This window comes from Phascolarctos cinereus, unplaced genomic scaffold, assembly GCF_003287225.1.
Source record: "Phascolarctos cinereus isolate Bilbo 61053 unplaced genomic scaffold, phaCin_HiC Scaffold_8;HRSCAF=390, whole genome shotgun sequence".
NCBI lineage: Eukaryota > Metazoa > Chordata > Mammalia > Diprotodontia > Phascolarctidae > Phascolarctos > Phascolarctos cinereus.
In genome coordinates this window covers 19376827-19398369 of record NW_027556291.1, presented here as the reverse complement: position 1 = coordinate 19398369, position 21543 = coordinate 19376827, and the positions used below count along the sequence as shown (strand labels likewise).

At 42.1% G+C, this 21543-nt stretch overlaps 1 protein-coding gene and 1 pseudogene across 2 annotated transcripts in view; both read left to right on the top strand.

Moving 5' to 3' along the window:
- Window positions 1–21543, top strand: part of KLHL4 (kelch like family member 4) — a 186863-nt gene that overhangs the window by 113874 nt on the left and 51446 nt on the right. The window lies entirely within an intron of this gene.
- LOC144455033 (hypoxia-inducible factor 1-alpha inhibitor pseudogene) lies at window positions 1573–6925 on the top strand (annotated as a pseudogene).

Genomic DNA, 21543 nt, shown 5'->3' with positions numbered 1-21543 from the left:
AGATGAGGGTTTGCTTTCTACATTCTCAGGTAATGCATTCCAATCAAGATATCTGATTGCTAAACTATCTTGCATGCTTTAGTGGGATGACTGTAGATGGTGCAGAAGTCATCAGTAGCTCCCTAGGCCTCGGGATGAATTTCTCACCAGTACAGGGAGTCACCATGATCTCAGCTTCAAAGCAGCTGGTCCCTGGATTGGTCATACACACTGAAGGCAGAATGAAAGCTACCTGTCATCATACATTAAGACTACAGAGGAGGTTCATCCTTCATTAGTGCCACAAAAAGGCCTGATCTGAGCCTATCCCCTCTATTAGAGGTTAATGGCTGTCCCACACCTAAGAGTATTCCCAGAGAGGCTGATGAAGAGTCCCTTTTCTCTACAACTGTCACTTACCCATCTCAATGTATGGACTATTGAGGAAAGGACATGGTGATGAGGGCCTACTGACTTCATAGATTCTGGCTCTCTATTTCTCTCTTGATAGCTCATAAGACCCAAGACCACATGGACAAAGCACATAGTGACTGCACAATCCATGACCACTCCTCCAAAAGGGAGAAGGTAGGATAATGGAGGTTTAGTGAGAAAAACGGGACTTGGTCATTGCCATTACAGAGTTTTTCACAAGTTTCAGGTTGTGAATAACTGTCTAGGGTTTGTCTTGTCTGCAGAGCCCAAGCAGGTAATTGGAAGATTAGGAGTCCCAAACACAAGTCACCCCAGGTGTCTAAAGGGTCTCAGTTTCTTGGGTGGGTGGATATTGTCCTCCGTCCATGGACAGACTTCTAGATACGAGCTCCCTCCCTTAGGGCAGGCAACAGCCAAGGTCTCAGTCTGAAAGCAGCTATCTAGATTTGTGTTTAAACCCAGATAAGTTGAAGATATACATGAAGTCTTTAGTGAAAAGATGAGGGTTTATTTTCCACATTCCCATGAAATGCTATGCAATGAAGATATCTGATTGCTAAATAGCTTGCCTGCTTTAGCTGCGATGAGTGTAGATGGTGCAGAAGTGATCAGTAGCTCCCTAGGCCTCGGGATGAATTTCTCACCAGTACAGGGAGTCACCATGATGTCAGCTTCAAAGCAGCTGATCCCTGGATTGGTTATACACATTGAAGGCAGAATGAAAACTAAACTGTCATCATACATTATGAGTACACAGGAGGGTCACCCTTCATTAGTGCCACATAAAGGCCTGATCTCAGCCTATCCCCTTTATTAGAAAGTTAATGGCTTTCCCACACCTAAGAGTATCCCCAGAGAGGATGAGGAAGAGTCCCCTTTGTCTGCAGCACTGTCACTTACCCATCTCAATGTATGGACTATTGAGGAAAGGACATGGTGATGAGGGCCTACTGACTTCACAGATTCTGGCTGCCTATTTCTCTCTTGATAGCTCATAAGACCCAAGACCACATGGACAAAGCACATAGCGACTGCACAATCCATGACCACTCCTCCAAAAGGGAGAAGGTAGGATAATGGAGGTTTAGTGAGAAAAATGGGACTTGGTCATTGCCATTACAGAGTTTTTCACAAGTTTCAGGTTGTGAATAACTGTCTAGGGTTTCTCTTGTCTGTAGAGCCCAAGCAAGTAATTATAAGATCAGGAGTCCCAAACCCAAGTCAGCCTAGGTGACTAAATGGTGTCCGGTTCCTGGGTGGGTGGACATTGTCCTGAGTCGATGGACAGACGTCTAGATATGAGCTCCTTTCCTTATGGTAGCAGGCAACAGCTGAGGTCTCAGTTTGAAAGCAGCTACCCTCGAGATTTGTGTTTAAACTGAGATAAAGGTGAAGAAAAGATGTTTGAGGTCTTTAGTTAAAAGATGATTGTTTGCTCTCCATACTCCCATGAAATAATATGTAATCAAGATATCTGACTGCTAAACTGTCTCGCTTTGTTAAGTTGAGATGAGTGTAGATGGTGCAGATGTGATTAGTAGCTCCCTAGTCCTTGGGATGAATTTCTCACCAGTACACGGAGTCATCATGATCTCAGCTTCAAAGCACCTGTTCCCTAGATTGGTCATCCACATTGCATGAAGAAGGAACACTACCTAACATTATACATTAAGAGTATGGATGGGTGCTTGGCGGAGGAGATGGCGGCTGTGGTGGCCTCCTCGGCCTCAGGTTCTGGGGGCCCTCGAGAGGAGCCCGAGACCCCGAGCATAGCTTGGGATGAGTCCCAGCTCTGCAGCTATAGCTTTCGGACCTAGCCCATCCCACGCCTGAGCCACAGCAATCCTCGGGCAGGGGAGCTCATCGAGAGTGAGGAGCCTGTGGTATTGACTGACACAAACTTAGTGTTATCCTGCCCTGAAATGGGACCTGGATTATCTACAAGAGAATATTGGCAATGGAGATTTCTCAGTGTATAGTGCCAGTACCCACAAATTCCTGTACTATGACGAGAAAAAGATGGCTAACTTCCAAACTTTTAAACCAAGGTCCAAGAGGGAAGAGATGAAATTCCATGAGTTTGTAGAGAAGCTACAGGACATACAGCAATGGGGCAGTGAAGAGAGCTTGTATCTGCAGCAGACTCTCAATGCCACAGTAGGCAGGAAGATTGGCATGGACTTCTTGGGTTTTAACTGGAACTGCATTAATAAACAGCAGGGAAAGCGTGGCTGGGGACAGCTGACCTCCAACCTCATTGGCATGGAAGGAAATGTGACACCTGCTCACTATGATGAACAACAAAACTTCTTTGCTCAAATCAAGGGCTATAAGCGATGCATCCTGTTTCCTCCAGATCAGTCTGAGTGCCTCTATCCTTACCCTGTGCTCCATCCCTGTGACAGGCAGAGTCAGGTGGATTTTGACAATCCTAACTATGAGAGGTTTCCAAACTTCCAGAATGTGGTTGGCTATGAGACGGTGGTTGGCCCTGGTGATGTTCTTTACATCCCTATGTACTGGTGGCACCACATAGAATCATTACTGAATGGGGGAACCACCATCACTGTGAACTTCTGGTACAAGGGGGCACCCACTCCTAAGAGGATTGTATATCCTCTCAAGGCTCATCAAAAAGTGGCCATAATGAGAAACATTGAGAAGATGCTGGGAGAGGCCCTAGGGAACCCACAAGAGGCGGGCCCCTTGTTGAACACGATGATCAAGGGTCGATACAACTAGCCTGCCTGGAGGTTGAGGCCTCCTTCTGGTTGACTGCCAGCCCTCCCATCCCATCCCATCTCATCGTCCGGTCCACGCTGCTTCGTTGATGAGGACTGGAAGATCCAGAGTGATAGTAATTGCACACGGCACTTAACAGACTGGGTTCCTGCCCCAGCTTCCCAGGGCAGGAGTGTGAGGTCAGGTGGGGGCAATTAAGCAACCCACCCTCCCCTGCTCCCATCTTGAGTGATTTCTTCCTTTTTCACTTCTGTTCCTACTCACCTTCCCTCTTTGCCCCCAAGTCCTGCATTCAGTGTGGAGTTCCAGCTTTTGTCATTGTGTGTGTGTCTGTCTGTCTTTGTGTCCTTCCTCCCAGGCTCCTGAGGCTGTGATGGTGCTCTTGTCGCTTGGCATGATGTCCTACAGTCTCACTGCCATTGTCTGGGTAAGGGAAAGAGCCAAGTCTACCTGGATCATGTTGGCATCTTTGAAGGGAGTTTGTGGACCTGATGACTAGTCTCCCAGGCTCCTGGAACTCCTGAGAAAGCCTTTCTTGTTCCCATTCTGGCTAGATAATCTGCCTGTACATCAACAGTCTAGTTTGATTTTTGTACAGCGTGGGTGTATCCTGGGTTCCACAAGAAGGAAGGAGCTGTCTAGCTTGTGTGTGTACATCCTTGTCCCCATACTCTGGCCAGGATCTGCCTACCAACACACTTCCACAGTCTGACTGCCAAGACTGTGCTACAGGAGAAGGAGCTTCCTGGCCTGTGTGACTCTTCTGATGGCCACACTGTGGCTGAAGTCTGTCTGTCAACACTCCACATGCTGACTTGGTTCACTTCCACTGGGTACTACTGCAGGGAAGTTGTTGCCCAGCCCACCAAGACGATTTTTAATTTGGTTTTTAGCCTATTTATATTGGTTGGGCCGTGCTGCAACAAGCTTGAGGTTTATTATTAGCGCCTCTGGGGCTCAGGAATCCCCTTTCTAGCCCCCTTCCTTTGGGATTCAGCTTCCTGGCTTTCTTGCTGCGAGCCAACTGCTCATCCCCAGACAGTGGGGTCAGTGATGGGAGCAGTTGAATGGGGCCCAAGAGGTAAACTGGGGCTGCTCCCTTGGCCCTCACCTGGGGAGATGAGCCACAGCTCTTGCCATCACTCCAAGTTCTGAATGTACAGATGCTCTAAACCTCTGAAAAGCACCCCCACCCCCACCCCCGTCAAGGTAGCTGCAGCCACCAGGGACAGGCCTTTCTTTGGTCCTCTTGAGTGACTTCAGGACAGCCCTCCTGCAAGAAGTCTCCCTGGAAGGAGTGAGGGAGGTGGGAGGAATTGTGTTTTATTTTTTCTTTTTTGCCAAAGGTTTAACTTCAGTGACTGAGCAGTGGTTCTTGTCCCCAGAAGCTCAGCTCATAATGTACTGATAGACTGGTGTATGTAGGGGAAGGGGTGTTTACTTTTGCAAATCCCTGTGCTTTCTATGCCTGCCCTGGTGTTCTCTCTGATGGGAACAGGGTGTGTGTGAGTGTGGAAGACATGGTACCTTCTCTAGTGTAGTTCTTTCAATAACAACCAGTGTTGGGGTAAAAAAAAAAAAAGAGTACAGATGAGGGTCATCTTTCATTAGTGCCACAAAAAGGACAGATCTGAGCCTATCCCCTCTATTACAAAGTTAATGGCTTTCCCACACCTATGAGTATTCCCAGAGAAGAAGATGAAGAGTCCCCTTTCTCTACAACACTGTCACTTAACTGTCTCAAAATATGTAATATTGAGGAAACGACATACTGATGAGGGGCTTAGTGACGTCATGGATTCTGGCTCCCTAATTCTCTCTTGATAGATGCTAAAACCCAAGACCGGACCGACAAAGCACACAGTGACTGGACAATGCATGACCACTCCTCCAAGATGGAGAGGACAGGGAATTGGAAATTCAGTGAGAAAAAAAGGGACTTGTTCATTGCTTTTATGTGGTTTTTCACAAGTTTCAGGTGGTGAATAACTGTCTAGGGTTTGTCTTGTCTGCAGAGCCCAAGCAGGTAATTGGAAGATTAGGAGTACCAAATACAAGTCAGCCTAGGTGACTAAGGGGTCTCGGTTTTCTGGGTGGGGGGATATTGTCCTCCGTCCATGGACAGACTTCTGGATATGAGCTCCCTACCTTATGAGTGCAGGCAACAGCCAAGGACTCAGTCTGAAAGCAGCTATGCTCTAGATTTGTGTTTAACCCCAGATAAAGGTGAAGAGAAGATACATGAAGTCTTTAGTGAAAAGATGAGGGTTTATTTTCCACATTCCCATGAAATGCTATGCAATGAAGATATCTGATTGCTAAACTATCTTGCTTTCTTAACTTGGGATGACTATAGATGGTGCAGATGTGATCAGTAGCTCCCCAGGCCTTGGGATGAATTTCTCACCAGTACAGGGAGTCACCATGATCTCAGCTTCAAAGCAGCTATTCCCTAGATTTGTCATCCACATTGCAGGAAGAATGAAGACTACCTAACATTATACATTAGGAGTACAGATGAGGGTCATCCTTCATCAGTGCCACGAAAAGGCCTGATCTGAGCTTATCCCCTTTATTAGAAAGTTAATGGCTTTCCCACACCTGAGTATTCTCAGAGAGGAAGATGAAGACTCCCCTTTCTCTACAGCACTGTTACTTAACTCTGTCAATATCAGAAATATTGAGGAAAGGATATACTGATGAGGGCTTAGTGGCTTTATGGATTCTGGCTCCCTAATTCTCTCTCTTGATAGCTGAGAAGACCCAAGACCAGACTGTCATAGCACATAGTGACTGGACAGTCCTTGACCAGTCCTCCAAGATGGAGACGATAGGACACTGGATGTTTAGGGAGGAAAAAGTGACTTGTTCATTGCCACTATAGGTTTTTTCACAAGTTTCATGTGGTGACTAAGTCTAGAGGATTTTTCTTGTGCACAGTGCCTAAACAGGTAATTGGAAGATCAGGAGTCCCAAACCCAAGTCAGCCCAGGTGACTAAAGGGTCTCACTTTCCTGAGTGGTTGGATATTGTCCTAAATCCATGGACAGACTTCTAGATATGAGCTCTCTCCCTTCTGATAGAATATAATAGCCAAGATCTCAGTCTGAAAGCTGGTAGCTGTAAGAGGTATCTTATCTCCAACTGAAAGATGAGGCCATGATGGTGTAGGCCTTTAGTTAAAAGATAAGAGTTCATATGCCCAAAGGGCTACAAAACTGTGCATACCCTTTGATCCAGCAATAGCACTTCTAGGGCTATATCCCAAAGAGATCAAACAAATGGGAAAAGGACCCACATGTACAAAAATATTCATAGCAGCTCTTTTTGTGGTGGCAACGAATTGGAAATTGAGAGGATGCCCATCCATTGGGGAATGGCTGAGCAAATTGTGGTATATGAATGTAATGGAATACTATTTTGCTATAAGAAATGATGAACAGGTTGACTTCAGAAAAACCTGGAAAGACTTATGTGGTCTGATGCTCAGTGAAGTGAGCAGAACCAAGAGGACTTTGTACACAATAACAGCCATGTTATGCAATGACTAAGATTGTTAAACTGAACCCTTCTCAGCATTACAAGGATCTAAGACATCTCCAGAGGCCTCGGGATGGAAAATGCTGTCCACATCCGAAGAAAGAACTATGGAAGTTGAATCGCTATCACTTATTTTTACCTTCTGTTGAGTTTTGTTTCATCTTTCTGATGGTTCCTCCTATTGGTTTTAATTTTTACTTACAACTTCACTAATGTGAAAATGTGTTTAATGGCTATGTAAATGTAATTGTGGGCCATCTTGGGGAGGGTGGGGGGTAGGAAGGGGGAGAAAAATTTTCAACTCAAAAGCATATGGAAGTGATTGTCGATAAATCAAAATAAATTAAAAAAAAGAAAAAAAAGATGAAAGTTCATTTTCCGCATTCCCAGGAAATGCTATGTAAACAAAACATCTGATTGCTAACATTTCTTACTTTCTTTGGTTGTGGTAAGTGTAGATTTTGCAGAAGTGTTGAGCTGCTCACTAAGACATGGGGCTAATAGCTCACTATTGCAGCAAATCACCATGATCTCTGTTTCAAAGTATCTGGGCCCTGTATTGAACATCCCCATTGCAGAAAGGGTGAAAAATACCTATTAACTTCACCTTAAAATGGAGTGATCTTAGGTTGCTCCCCCCTGTAGAAACCTAATGTTCCTTTTGCACGCTATGACTATTCCTAGGAAGGAAGATCCAGAGTCCCATTTCACTGTAGCATTTTCATTTATCTGTCTCAACGTACTCAACTTTGATAGGTTCAGATTTTGGGGGTCAGTTACTCCATTGATAATGCCAATCTCCAAACCCTGTGCAATAAACTGGAAAGTGACTAGATAGCCCATGACTGGTACAGTAAGATCTGAAGGTAACACTGGATTCTTGGGGAGCAGCACATTATTATTTGCCACTATAGATTATGGGCAATTTTTAAGTAGCTACTAACAGAGGTCTTGTCTCTCTGCAGCAACCATACATTTCTTGGGAAAACGTGGTACCTCCACCCCAAGTCAGCCCCCATTTACAAACTGCCTCAGCTCCCTAATGGATGGCAGGTCTTTAGAAATTATCTGTCCCCTTTATCAGCTTAAATGTTTCAACTTCTCACTTTCCAAGTAGCTAATCACTAGATTTTCCTGTGCTTTAGTGTAGTGGTCACTGTAGGGGCCAAATATGCATTGGCAACGTGGGGAGTCCCCACTCAACATTGGCCAGGGTTAATGAAGTGATGACTTCTTTATACATTGATTTTCTTCTGGGGGCAAAGGGACCTCTCTCAATGTGAGTTCCCTTCCTTATCACTGCAAGCTGTAGCCATGACCTCAGCTTGAAAGCAGCCAGTCCATGGAGGGTTCTTTTGCATGACAGAAAGATGAAGAGAAGGTTATGCATTTGGGGAAAAATGTGTCATGAATTCCATCACGTTGCAAGAAAATGCCATTGAAACAACAACCTCGATTGCTGAACTATGTGGATTTATTAGGCTGAGGTAGATGGAGATTGTGCTGAAGTGTGGAGCTGCTCTCTAGCTCTTGATGCTAATCCCTCAGCATTACAGGAAATAACCATGATCTCATCTTCAATTTAGCTAGGCCCTTGATTTTTCTTAGGTATGGCAGAAAAATGAAGAGATCATTTGGTCATTAGAGAGCTGGACCTGTGAAGGACCCAAATAAGTACTGGGAAGATGGGGAATACCCACCCCGTATCAGCCCGTTATTGCTGAATATAAATCATTCTGAAGGACTAGGGAGTTCTCTAGAAATTAGCTGCTTCTCTTCTCAGAGCAAACAATTCAACTTCTCACTTTCCAAGTAGCTAGTCATTGGACTGATTTGAACCCAAGCACAGAAGAAAGAGAAGAGAGTTTTTAGGATCTTTGGTGGAGTAGCCATTTGGAGGGCCAACTATGCACTGCAAGACGGGGAATCCACACCCCACACTTGTCAGGGTCGATAAAGTGGCTAGGTTTCTTGATAGGCTGATTTTCTTCTGAAGGGGGCAGCTCTCTCCATAGGAGTTTCTTCCCTTATCCAAGCTATATGTAAGGGCTATAATCCTCATCTCAAATTTCAAAGCAGATAGAGCCTAGACCTGGCTTGCACAACATGAGGACTGAAGGCTGCTTGCTGCTGCCAAAAGATTTCAGGAGCCTGTGAAAAATGTAAGGTTGCCACTGTGCACTCTCTCCTGTTTGTCACATGACCTACAGCAACCAATCATCTTCAGTTGGTCTCTTTAGCCTATTTTAATGTTGGCCCCTACCTACTGCCACATTTGTGGAGATCTGTCCTACTAGACCGTTCTTCAGCTCAGCAGAAAGATGAAGAGATATTTCAAGTCCTCCACTGATGTGGCCCTCTGGAGAATCAAAATACGGATTGGAAACTGGGGACAACCAACACCATGTTATCCCCAATTGCTAAACTCCTTTATATTTATTGATGGCTGAATATTGTTCTGATGGGTGAGAGCAGCTCTTTTTTTTAACCTTTTTAAAAATTTTAGACTTAAATACTAAAATTAAATACATAATAAGAAAAGAAAAAGAAACATTATAAAGTTAAATATTAAAACAAATATAAAATAAGGGAAAAAACCACATCATGGGTAGGGCAGAATGTGAGAGAGGATTAAAAAATATAGCAATAAATTTCCATTTCGAGAAAGCCTGTATATTAAGAGAGCAGCTCTAGAGACATGAGTTTCCCCCCTTAAGAGAGTTGGCAATAACCACAATCTCAGTTTGAAAGCATCTAGTCTCTGGATCATTCTTTAACCTAACAGAAAAAAAGAAGAGATCTTTTAAGATCTTTAAAGAGGTATCCCTCATGAGATCACAAAAATTCATTTCTGAAGGGAGATCCTACCCAAACCAGGAGCAATCCCTAAGGTGCCTCAGTTTACTTTTTGAGGGATGTTCTGAAGCAGAGGCAGCCCTCTAGATAGGAATTCCCTCCCTTTTCAAAGCTATGATCTTAGTTTGAAAGCAGGTAGTTAATGGAGGGTTCTGTAGCCCAGCAGAAAGACGAAGAGAAAATATATGGATTTAGGCAAAAGATGTGTCATGTGCAAGGAAATGCTATCCCAACAACACCCTAGATGGCTAAGCCAGCTTGATTTGTTCAGTTGAGATGGATGGAGATTGTGCAGAAGTGTCCTGCTGCTTCCCAGGTCTTGGTGCTAATCCTTCATCATTAGAGGAAATCACTATGATCTCAGCTTCAAAGTAGCTAGGCCCTCAATTTGTTTTTTGGCCATTTGAGAACTGGACCTGTGTAAGACCCAAAGAAGCACTGGGAAGAAAGGGAATGTCCAACCTACATCAGCCCGAAATGCCACAGTTTATCGATAGATGGATATGGTTCTAATGGTGTGGGCAGCTTTGTGAACATGAGTTCCTTTCTTCATCAGAGCAAGCAGTAACACTTATATTTGCTCAGAACGGCAGGTAAAATATTGTAGGAATAGATAGTACCGGGCAGAGTGAGGCAGATCCTCATGTTCCTGGTGCAGCAGGAGGACAACTTTACCCCACCAGGCAGGGGACACTTCACATACTGCTGGTTCACAGACCTGGTTCAATGAGGCAGCAACTGCTAAAATAGCCAGTCAACTCGATGTTGAGAACAGGCAGTGCTGGAGCATGAGAAGGAAGCCCCATCTAGTGCTAGAGCAGCCATTGACCTCTCACCCAGGGGAAGAAGACCAAGGTAAAGAAGAATAAACGCTCTTTCAGACAGATCACATTCCCAACTGGAAACTCAGTATGAGCAAAGGTGCTTTCAAAGGGCCTTTGAGAAGAATCAGGGACAGAGCAGCATGAAGTGGCTCGGTTTACTGAAGGATGGAGGTTGTTCTGAAGAGGTGGCAGCTCTCTACATGACTTCCCTCTCTTATCAGAACAGGCAATAGCCATGATCTCAGTTTGAAAGCAGGAAGTTCCTAGATACTTATTTAGCTAAGCAAAAACATGAAGAGATGTCTCAGAGTCTTTACTGATCGTGGCCCCATGGAGGGCTAAAATATGGACTGGGAAATAGTGAAACTCAACCCCATGTCAGACACCATTGCTAAAATGCCTCAGATTATTGATGGATGAATATCGTTCTGATGAGCAGGGAGCAGCTCTTAAGACATGAGTTCTTTCCCTTACGAGAGTAAGCAAGAGCCATGATCTCAGTTTGAAAGCAGCTAGGCCCTGGATTTTTTTTTTGTACTTTTTAAAATTCCAAACTGTCTCCCTCCCTCTCCACCCCACACTAGAAAAGGCCACTATTTCACACACACACACACACACACACACACACACACATGTAAAACCATACTGTGCATACTTCTATTATATCATTTCCTTCTCTGGAGGTAGATAGCATCTTTCTTCATAGGTCCTTTGTAGTTGAGTATTTATGATACTCAGAATAACTTAGTTGTTCACAGTTACTCTTCAAACAATAAATACTGTTACTATATATAATGTTTTCTTGGTTCTATACATTATTTCTTCTTGACTCTTCATTATTTCATGCTTTCTAAATCAATCTGCTCATCATTTCTTACAGCACAATAGTATTCCATCACAATCATATATCACAACTTGTTTAGCCATTCCCCAAAGGATGGACATCCCCTTAATTTCCAGTTCTTTTCCACCACAAACAGAGCTGCTATAACTATTTTAGAATTTAACGAGTTCTTTTCCTTTTTCTCTGATCACTTTGGGAAACAGATCTAATAGTGGTATTGCTGGGTCAAAGAGTGTACATGGTTTTTAACTCTTTGGGCATGATTCCAGATTGTTCTCCAAAATGGCTGGATCAGTTCACAGGTCCACCAACAGTATATCAGTGTCCCAATTTTTCCACATCCCCTCCATTTCACCTTCTATCATTTTAGCCAATCTGATAGGTGTGAGATATCTCAAAGTTGTTTTAATTTGCATTTCTCTAGTCAAAAATGATTTGGAGCACTTTTTCATATGACTATATATATATATAGCTTTGATTTCTTCATCCAAAAATTGCTTGTTCACATACCTTGACCATTTATCAATTGGAGAATGATTCATATTCTTATAAATCTAAGTTCTTTATATACTTGAGCTATGAGACATTTATCCAAGAAACTATCTGTAAATATTCCCCCAATTTTCTGCTTTTAATCTTGTCTACACTGACTTCATTTGTAAAAAATCTTTTTAATTTATTGTGATCAAAATTACCCACTTTATATCTCACAATATCCTCTCTTTTTTATTCATAAATTCTCCTATCCATAAATCTGATAAGCAATATGTTCCATGTTCTTCTAATTTATTTATATCTCCCCCTTTATATCCAAGGCCACGTATCCATTTTGACCTTATCATGGTAAATGGTTAAGATAATTGGTCTATACCCAATTTCTGCCAGACTACTTTCCAGTTTTCCCAACATTTTTTACCAAATTGTGAATTCTTATCCCACAAGCTTAAATCTTTACATTTGTCAAACACAAGGTTACCATAATCATTTACTACTGTGGTTTGTATGTCTACTGGTTCACTGATCCACTTTTCTTATTTCTTAGCCAGTACCAGATAGTTGATATTTACCATCTTATAATTAAGATCTGGTGTTGCTAAACTTTCTTCCTTTACATTTTTTTTCATTAGTTCCTTTTATATGCTTGACCTTTTGTTCTTCTAAATGAATGTTAGCATTTTTTCTAGCTCAATAAAATAATTTTTGGTAATTTAATTGGGATGGCATTGAATAAATAGATTGGTTTAGATAGAATTGTGATTTTTATAATATTGGCTCTATCTATACATAAGCAATTAATATTTCTCCAATTATTTAAATCTGACTTTATTTGTATAAAAAGTGTTTTGTAATTATGTTTATGTAGTTCCTGGGTCTGTCTTGGCTGGCATACTCCATGTATTTTATGCTGTCTACAGTTATTTTAAATGGGGTATCTCTTACTATCTCTTCTTGCAGGGTTTTGTTGATGATATACAGAAATGCTGATGATTTATGTGGGTTTATTTTATATCCTGCTAATCTGCTAGTTCTTGTTTCAACTAGCTTTTCAGTTGAATTTCTAACATTTTCTAAGTATATGATTTCTTTTCCTCCTCTTATTGCTATCGGTAGCATTTCTAATACAATAATGGAAAATATTGGTTATAATGGGCATCCTCGTTTCACTCCTGATCTTATTGGGAAGACTCCTACCTTATTCCCATTACAAACAATGCATGCTGATAGTTTTAGGTGGATGCTTACCATTTTAAGGAAAAATCCATTTATACCTATGCTTTCAAATGTTTTTAACAAGAATGCTTGCTGTATTTTGTCAAAAGCTTTTTCTGCACCTATTGATATAATCATGTGATTTTTTTTTGTTATTGATAGAATCAATGATGTTAATAGTTTTCCTTATTATAACATCCTTGCATCCCCCGATATAAATCACAATATATAATCTTTGTGATATATTGCTTAGTCTCCTAGCTACTATTTTATTTAGGATTTTTTCATCCATATTCATTAGCAAAATTGGTCTATAATTTTCTTTCTGTTTTTGCTCCTCCTGGTTTAGGTGTCAGCACCATATTTGTTTCATAAAAGGAGTTTGGTAGGACTCTGTCTTTGCCTATTGTTTCAAATAATTTATTTAATATATTGGAATTAGTTGATCTTGAAATTGTTTGGTAGAATTTACTTGTCAATCCATCTGGTCCTGATGATTTTTTCTTAGGAAGCTCATTTATGGCCTGTTCAATTTCTTTTTCTAACATAGGTTTACCTGAATATTCCATTTCCTCTTCTGTTAATCTAGGCTATTTATATTTTTGTAAGTATTCTTCCATTTCACTTGTTAAATTTATTGGCATATAATTAGGCAACATAACTCCTGATAATTGCTTTGATTTCACCTTCATTAGCAGCATATTCACTTTTCATTTTTGATACTAGTAATTTGGTTTTCTCTCTTTTAAAATCATATTAACCAATGATTTATCTATATTGTTTTTTCATAAAACCAACTCCTAGTTTTATTTATGAATTCAATGGTTTTCTTACACTCAATTTTATGAATCTCACCTTTAATTTTTAGGATTTCCAGTTTGGTGTTTATTGGGGATTTTTTTTTCTAGTTTTTTTTTCATTGCATAGCCACTTCATTGGTCTGTTCTTTATTTTATTGATGTAAGCATTTAGAGATACAAATTTTCCTTTGATTACCGCTTTTGCTGCATCCCATATGTTTTGGTATTGTCTCATTATTGTCATTCTCTTTAATGAAATTATTTATTGTTTCTATGATGCTCTTTAACCCACTCATTTAAGATTAGCTCTCCAATTCATTTTTAATCTGTGTTTTCATGGTCTCTCCCTTATCCTCTCCCCTTCTAAGAGCCCCTCCCTTATCTTCTTGGATTGTTTTTTAACCCAGCAGAAAGGAGTTTGGGGGTTTGGGGTCTTCAATGAAATGTCCCTCAGGAGGGCACCAATACCAATTCAAGGAGATAGGGAGATTCTACCCAAACACAGGACGAATTGTTTAAGATGCCTCAGTTTACTATTTAAGGAATATTGTTCTGAAGCAGAGGCAGCTCTCTAGATAGCAGTTCCCTCCCTTTTTCAGAGTCAGCAATATCCCTAATCTTGGTCTGAAAGCAGCTAGTCCATGGAGGCTTCTTCGGCCCAGAAGAATGAAAGAGGGAGATCTTTAGGTATACGGGGAAAAGATGTGTGATGTGTTCACCACGTAGCAAGGAAATGCTTTCCAAGCAACATCCTGGATGACTAAGCCACCTTGGTTTGTTAGGCTGTGGCAGATGGAGATTGTACTAAAGTATGGAGCTGCTCCCTAGGTCCTGGTGCTAATCCCTCATCATTACAGGAAATCACCACTATCTCAACTTCAGAGTAGCTAATGCCTGGAATGTTCTTAACCATAGCAGAAAGAGGAAGGGACGTTAGGGGAGTTTTAGGGAAATAACCCTGTGGAGGCCCCAAATAAGCAGCCCCTATTGCTAAAATGCAGTCACTTGCTCATTCATGGTTGGCTATTGTTCTGAAAGGGGCAATAGGAGTGGGGGCGGAGGAGAGAGAGCAGCTATGAGCTCTCCCCTTTCAGAGCAGGCAACAGAAATCTCCTCAATCTGAAAGCAGCTTGTCTCTAGAATTTCCTTTATGGGAGAAAAAAGATGAAGATATTTTAGGTCTTTAGTAAAAAGATGGGGTCTATACCTCCCAATTACAGGCAAATGCAACCCATGAGATTTGATTGCTAAACTCTCTTGATTTGTTAATGTTATGCAGAAGTGTGGAGCTGTTCCCTAGGCCTTGAGATTGATCCCTCACTGCTGCAGGGAATCACCATAATCTCAGCTTCAAAGTAGCTAGTCCCTGGACTGGTCATCCCCACTACAGGAAGGGTGGAGATGAGGATTACTCCTCACACGTGCTACAAAATGGTCTGGTCTTAGCAGGCTTCTTCAGCAGAAGATATTAGTCTCCACCACGCTGCAGCTATTCCTAGGCAGGAAGATCAAGAGTCCTCTCTCAAAATAGCATTGTAACTTATCTGTCTCAATGAATTGAATATTGAAGAAAGCAGGTTTTGATCAAGTAGTGACTCCATGGAGATTGGCTCCCTCACTCTCGACAGCTAACAATCCCCAAGACCTGAAGTACAAAGCACACAGTTCCTAGACATTCCATGACCAGTGTACCAAGATGGAGCGAATATGACAAGGGCTCTTTAATGACAAAATCTTTACCAGTGAAGGATCTCTGAGAATTTTGAGGAGGCTACTAACTATAGAGGATTTGTCTTCTCTACAAGGCCCGAACATGCATTGGGAAGACTGGGAATCTGTCTCACATCAGCCTGGATGGCTAATGGGGCTTAGTGGAATGATACTGTTCTAAAGGGGTGGGCAACTCTGTAGAAAGGATTTTCCTCCCTTTTTAGAACATGTAATATTCATGATGTCCCTCTGAAAACAGCTATGTTTCTTTAGCACAGTAGAAAATGAAGCTTTTTTTTTCTTTAATGGAAAAATGAAGGTTCTTCCATATTGCAGAGATGTTATCTCTGGAGATGACTGTCAGCTGTATTATGTTATGTAATCTAAATTGGGTACTCTCTACAAAATGGCAATATTCTTAGATCTCCCTTATCAATTCTCTACATTACTTATTACAGCAACCATTCCAAACTTTACCATCCCTTATTTCCATTCTCCTGCCTTCTCAAAATGAGGCTATTTGCAGAAAGCCGACTTTTCTTCCCTCTTCATTTCATATCACTCAGACATTTTCTCCCACTATTTCCTCCTTCACTCTTTTCTCATATGAAGAATATAAACCCCTCACAATGAATCGAATTTCATCCCTTCCTGTTTCATCAGCTTCCCTCCCCTAGAAACTCCCTTTTCCAATCTTTACTTTCTCCCATCTACTGGCTGCTTCCCTGGTGCCTACAAACACGGCCATTTCTGCCTCATCTTTAAAAATGACTTCACTTGAATATTTTTCTGTTTGTTGTTATTGCTCAAGTAGGGGTATGGAGGTCATTGGGATGGAAAGAATGTAAAAAGTAACATGCCCCCCAAAACAACCCTCACTTGATCCATAGCTATAATCCTGTATCTCTAACCCCCTTTTTAACTAAACTTGGTAAAGTTTTCACATGTAAGTGCCTCCACTTCTCTGACTTGATTCTCTACCCCTGTGCAGTCTGGCTCTTATCCCCATTCAACTAAAATTATTCTCGCCAAAGTTAACAATGATGTCTTGACATCAGCTTTCATGGATTCAATGATCCTCCCTACTCAGATGATTCTTAAATCAATTTATTCAGCTTTAATCTCTCTCCTAGTTTTTCACCAACAACTGCTTTCTGGAAATCTCAATCTAAATACCCCAGAAGCATTTTGAAATCAACATGTCCAAAACAGGACTCATTATCTTACCCTAAAAAATGTCCCCTTTTACTCCTACTTTTCTTATTTTCATCAAGAGCACCACCATCTTCCAAATCACTCAAGGTCCCAACCATAGTGTCAGCACTGATTCCTCATCCCCATTGACCCCACATGTCCTATGTGTGGTCTAGTCTTGCTATTTCTGCTTATACAATATTTCTAGCTAATGTCCCCCTTTCTCCACTCACAGCCACTAGTTAAACAAGTTCTTATGCTCCCACCAGAACTACTGCCAATAGCTTTCTTACTGGTATCCCTATTTCAAGTCCCTTGCCAATACAAAGCACCTTTCTTAGTCCTTAGCTGCCTGAGTGATTTTTCCTCAAGTTTAAATCTATGTCATTTGTCACCTCTCCATCCTCCTTCCCTCCTCTTACTCAGATCCCTATTACCCCCATATACAGTACTTCCCCACCTGTCCCCTTCTTACTTTTCCACTCTTCTTACACATTCTCCCCTTCTTCCATATTCTAAGGTTTAGCTACCTCAGCCCACTTGCTGTTTCTGCTATGTGATACTCATCCTAAACCTTTTCATGGGTCTATGCCTGGAATGAACTTCTTCCTCATTTCCATCCATTAGCCTCCCTGGTTACCTTAAAGACTCAGTTTCAATCCTACCTTCTGCAAGAGGATTATTTTATCTTAATCCTCTTCCACTGCTAGTGTCTTCCCTAAGATTACCTTTAGGTTTGGGGGGGGGGGGTTTGGTAGTTATTTGCATGTTTCATCCCCCATCAGAATGAGTGCTCCTTAATGGCAGGCCAAATATAAATTTCCTTCTTTGGCATGTAAAGCCCTTCACAATCTATCCCCTTCCTATTCTTCCATTCTTCTTATACTTTAAGGTGCTCTTGCCTGCTTGGTGTTCCTCCCACACGACACTCTACCTCCCATTTCTGTGCCCCTTCACGTGTTGTCCTCCATGCCCAGAATGGACCCCCTCCTCTCACTTTTGCCTCCTAGCATTCCAGGCTTTCTTTAAGACTCAATAAAATCACACCTTCTGCAGGAGGCCTATCACAGTGACCTCCCACACCCAAATACCCTCCTTACTCTTAGTGCTTTCAGAGTTTATCTTCCCTTTACACTGTATATATCTTTTCTATATAGTTATTTGCATGTTTTTCCCATCCCCCACCAAAATGAGAGTTCCTTGATGGCAGAAACCCTGTTTTTCCCTTTCTTTGTATTTCTAAAATTTAGCTTCTTTACTGAATGATCTTTAGTGGGATGATGTGGGTTTTCCCCCCATCATTTCTGGAACATTCCAGGACACCAGAAAAGTCATTCTGCCTTCAGTAACAGTTCCAATATTTGTTCCTTGCCACAGCAGCAGGCTGAAATGGAGACTGGTGGTTCTGGATCTTTTGAGGAATTCGTAGTGGATTTTAGTGGAGTTGGCAGTGGCTAAAGTAACTGGACTTTTCATCTGAGAGGGTCAGGATCTTTGCAGGCCTTGGATCTGTTCACACTGCAAAGTGAGTTAACTGGAAATGTCTTGGAAGCTTTAGTGATATCACTGCAGCCGGTCAGAATGGTAATAGATGGCTCTTATCTTCTGAGGCTTTTTTTCTGTTCAGTTCTGTGAAGGGAGATGGAATTGGGGGAGTGCTGGAAATGTCCCCAGATTTTCAGTGAAGAGGCCAACGCCTAATCCATATCACTGCAGCAGGCAATCTAGTAGCTGTGGATTCTTAGAAGACTTTTATCTACTTATATTGCAGCAGCGATAAGTAGAAAAGTCCCACAAGTCCCTCAGTCTATTTAGTTAAAGGAGATGGGGTTTATCTAATCTTTTCCTTGCCAGGTCTCAGTAGCGGCCATGCGGCCTCTTGAGAAGGGCGAGTGAGGCTCCCTCTCTCTGCAAGGCAGATCTGCAAACTCTCAGGATAGATGGACATTCCCCTGCACCTCAGGGTGTTCACTCACCAACCGAAGCCGCAGCCAGAAGATCTTTAGTCGAAGAGCCGTGGCCGCGCCGCGGCCTGCGGGCCAGAACAGACTCTTCCAGATGAAGATCAGCGGGGAAACACTGCAATCATCTTTTTAAAGCCTAAGGGGCCCTCCTGCTTTCAATCCTGATACGCATAATTTTCGGATGGGTTCCGAAGGGATCAGATGGGCCTGCATTGTCTAGTGGGCCCCTGTGTCACAACAGCACGACACCACCAAAAGCGAGCGGCCATTTGCTTGTTTGTTAGGCGGCGCAGGCGCAGAAGAGTACAAAATACACGAAACTGCGCAGGGTAATAAGGGACAATATGATTGGCTATCGAGTGAGGGCGTGGCCAGGTTTGTATCCACCCCTACTTCTTCCCACTCCACCCTTGCCACTTGGCCCTTCCTACCCATTTCTAGAAGGACTGTCTTGGTAAAAGCCTAGAGATTTGTCCACTATCTGCCAAGCTATTCAGCTCTTTCCTCATGAATGATATGGGTAAATGAATGATTTCTCATTTTCTTGACTGATGTGGGGGCAATGGATATTTTGGGCAGTTTTGTCACGAGTGTCAGTGCTGCGTCGATCTCTTCCCCCTCCCCACCAGCTTGTGGTGGGGCTGTTTGAGGGACGAGCTAGTGGTTTGTGTGGGGCACTGCAGTTTCTTTTGAAGTCAGGAGCCATCCTTTTCTTAGATTCTCTTCATTAACTTGTTGTTGGCTCTCACCCCTAAATCAGTCCCCCACCTGTCTGCTGAAATAATCTTCCACAAGTCTGACCGGATCCCTCTCCTGACAGCCCCCTCCTCTCCAAAGTCTATAAGATGCCAACTTCTAAGCCCGGCATTGAAGGCTCTTGTAATGTATTGTCCTCCTATCTTTACAATCTTATTTCGTATTTTATACTTCACAAACTCCCAATTCTAAATTCCATATCCATCTCACTTCTCTGAGTCTTTTTAAAAGGCTGCCTCCTACACCTGAGATGCACTTCCCCCTCCCCCATCTCCACTTCCAAGAAACTTCACGAGTTTCATCTCAGAGACCCCCTTTTTTGCGAAGCCCTTCCTGATCTAGACATAACTGCCCTCTCTCACTTCAATTTTCTAGTATTAAACTGATTTCTGTAGTATTGCATTACCTCCAGTAGAAGGTAAGCCCCCTTAAGACATTAATAAATGCTTGCTCAATTCAAATGAATTTTCCCAAAGATGAGGAAAGGAAGTATGTGGTTAAAAACATACCTTCCCTAATATCATGTGAGTGTGGATTCTGGGATGGCGCAATAGCATTTCTATGACTGCAGAAGAGTGTGTATGTCTAACAACTGTAATGCCTGACAATGATGATCTTTTCCACTAACAGATTTAAAACTGGTAAGAATCCTAAAGAGAAGTCATTTCATCTAATTCCCTTCATTTTACAATCAGGAAACTGAGGCAAAGAGAGCTTAATTAACTTCCTCAAGATCCACAGGTAGTAGTAAGTAGCTGAAGTAGAACTTGAATCTAGACCCTCTGATTGTAAATGCAACACTCATTTCATTATGTGAATGAGTCTCTGGAGAAATGAAATGCTTTGAGATTACTTAACTTGCCTAACCTCTTTTTATTTACATTTGGGATAAATGAACGTTTTGCAATATTGCTGGGGGAGGCAAAGGAAAACTTTGTATACTTTTTTTTAAACCATGCTTTACTTGGTTGCATAAAAAACCAAAAACAGTTTCCACCTTCCTGTAAGCACTAACATAAGTCACCACTTGCTTAAGATTGAAACCAACAATCTGTGCTCTGAGAGATCCATGATGCACCTCATTCAATTTCTTATTAGCTCATTATGAATGCTGAGTGATTCCTTGAAAGATATGTAGTTTGTACACCTATGAGTATTTAAGAAAATGCTATTTGCTTTTTTTACCTCTTATTTGAGTCCCCTCCAAGCATGTATGTAGACAAAGATGAATTGATTTGGAGATTTTAATTTCCTTCTCACTCTCAATTTCTTTCTTTTTTTTTGTTTTTTTTTTGGGGGGGAGGGGTTGGGCAATGGAGGTTAAGTGACTTGCCCAGGGTCACACAGCTAGTAAGTGTTATATGTCTGAGGTCAGATTTGAACTCAGGTCCTCCTGAATCCAGGGCCGGTGCTCTATCCACTGTGCCACCTAGCTGCCCCCCACTCTCAATTTCAAATGCCGTCCTTAGTTCAGCCTTTAGCTAAGAGCTAAATATGTTTTGATTAACAACATATCATGGTATAACTGTATTTACTGTTAACTCACCACAGAACCATACCAAAGTTATATATGTAGCTCAGGCCTGCACGACATAGGCCCACAGTCCACTTGCAGCACACCAGAGGATTTGGGGCTGCCCACAAAAAATGTAGGGCTGCCACTGCACACTCTCCTGTTTGTCCCATGACTCATAGCAACCAACCATCATCAGTCCATTTCTAGTCTCACCTATCTGCAGCCTGAAGAAGTGTAGCTCATCAGTACAAGAAATGCCAAAAAAGAACAGATGCTAAACTTTTGTATTCAAGGATTACTCTGGATTAAGATGATCCTTTTCACATATAATACTTCTTCAATATTCCAGTGACCTGTGAAGCAGCACTCAATTCACGCTCAGTCAAGCAGCTCCTGCGTGCAAGGGCCCTGCTACAAATACATTTCCCTCCCTTCTCTGACTTAGCCTTTGAGCCTTGCTGTTACTAACAACTTCATCTGCTGGAGCTGTCCTGGTGATGAACATCTTTGCACCTAGTTCCATTGGTCCTCATCAGCCTGCTCTATATATGATCCCTGGGCCTTATGCTTGGAGCCTCTCTCCTTGTTAGTAGGACGTACTAGAAATTCTGCTCTACCTGGGTAATTCAGGATCATCTCCATACCATGATAACATATGAGAGGGCGGGACCTT